The sequence below is a fragment of the Athene cunicularia genome (assembly GCF_003259725.1).
Source record: "Athene cunicularia isolate RWA chromosome 11 unlocalized genomic scaffold, athCun1 chr11_part1, whole genome shotgun sequence".
Taxonomy (NCBI): Eukaryota; Metazoa; Chordata; class Aves; order Strigiformes; family Strigidae; genus Athene; species Athene cunicularia.
Window position 1 is genome coordinate 14,870,235 of NW_020799113.1, and position 2,134 is coordinate 14,872,368.

Genomic DNA, 2,134 nt, shown 5'->3' on the forward strand with positions numbered 1-2,134 from the left:
AGGGAGGCTGGTTTGGGAAATTCTTGGGATCCTAATGTCACATTACTGTATCCTCATCTCTCTTTCACCATTGCTCACCAAAACCAGTTGTATGTTCTCAAGCTGTTTTCTGGGAACAGCTTTTGATTTGGGAACTGCTGTTCCGATTCTCAGAGCAGGTGGGCGGAGCTTGGCTTTTTGCTCCTGAAAGGCAGAGTTTCTAACTCAGTCCCTAAACAGGTGTACACTGCTTCATCTTAATGCAGCAGCAATTCTAACCTAAATTGATTTTGTTGTTGTTTTTATTGTTATGAATGTTTCTCGGAGTCATGAGATGAAGAAACATTCTCCTATTCCAAAGGCAGGTGAAACGTTCATGTAATCATTGGTCTTCATCAGCTGAAGCCTAAGTACCAAACACTGGATTATTCCTGATGAAGTTACGCACACTGATGAGGTAGCATCAGACATATAGGGAGACTGGCTGTGTTGGGAAGGTCTCAGGGAGAATACTGGAAGAAAGGTTTTCATGGTATGTTTTTTCTCTTTACACAAATACTTACAAGAGTTGGTCATCTTGGACTTTCAGTATTAGGAGATCAGGTTTTGCCTGGTAGGTATCTAGCATTATCAGGGAGGTCACTTTATTTCCCCACAGGTAGACCACGTTAACCGCCTTTTCAGAAATTTCTTGTTGCAGTCAATCTTCCCTGCTTTGGGGCCAGTGCAGCCAGGGCCTGTGCTATGACTGCAGCATTAGTTTGGCCTCAAGATGTGCTACCTGTTTCTTGTATCTTGCAAGGAAACTACAGTTTATTATCAAAGTCATCAGGATGGAAAGAATTAGCAGCCACTTGCCTTATTTTTATGTAACTGTATTCTGAAAGGCTTGCAAGTTGTGTGAGCTGCAGGCAGTCCCTGTCTCTGGCGTGCCAGCTGGCTGAAGAGCTCCATTTGCCACGACTGCATGCCGGTGTGACATGGTGGGAGGCACAAACCAAACAAATATGTATGCCTGAAGCCCTTTGATGCTCTTAACTAACACTCATAGTTAAGAGAAGTCCATTTCATAGCATGCTCATCAGCTAAGTTTCTGAAACTTCAAAACAGTAAAAAATATATTTTATTATAGGATAGCCTAGCAGCTGTCAGGGGCCCAGACTGAGAGGATGGCTTGTGTCCCCATTAGTTTTGCACTGGTGGTAACACCAGTGGCTGTAACTTAGTCTTAAGAGTATTGGTAGATACAATATGGAATCCAGTAGTGGAAATTATTCAAGTAATTAAAATGTCAAATGAGGATATTTCTTTATTTAAGTGTTCATGTTGAACACTACCATCATCTTGAATAAAGTTACTGCTTCTTTGTAGGGGGAAAAAATCACGGGAGAGGTGAAGTTAAGTCCTCAGGGTGAAAAATATTTTGGTGTGTCTATTATGGCTAAAGTGCTTCTTGTCTGAGCTTTCCGTAGACCATTCAATGAAAAATTATAAATTTTTTAAGTCATCTACACACAAGCAGTCAAGTTAAACCATTTATTTACAAATTCTGGATGCGTAAAAACATAGGGAAGTATGCAGGTGTTAACAACCTTACCTTTAACCTAGGCTTTGTTTATCTTAATATGGGGGTGTTTGTAACTTTTTTTTTCATGCAGAGGATTTTGAAAGAGTAGATTAATGTTTCTCAGCAGAAAGTGAAATACTATGTTAGTGCTGCTTTCTGCTTTAATGGATACTGTAAATCCAACTTAACATAAAACCCCTTCAGCATTCTATACAGACTTCTGGGTGGCAGAGAGCATCCCATCAATGCCCTGTATACCTCGAAGCAGCTGCTGCCTCACTGCCAAGTTCACAGCTCCGCTGTGCCAAAAAAAGAGATGTAGGATATTAGATACAGTCTAACCATTAGTTTTTAATGTCACAGTGAAATGGGCAAGACCCCTAACTTGTCCTGGCAGGCTGGGGGGCTGCAGGGGCAGTGGAACCCTGCTGCCATCACCATCTTCCAGCACTAGCTTGGCCTTTCTGCTGCTGTGTGGTGCTCTTGCAGCTGGGTAAAATGCATACTCATGCCCTGGAAAATATCTCAGGTTACCCAAATCATCTGTTTTTGACTTCCCCCTGTACCTTCCCCCCCCCCTGGCGGCTG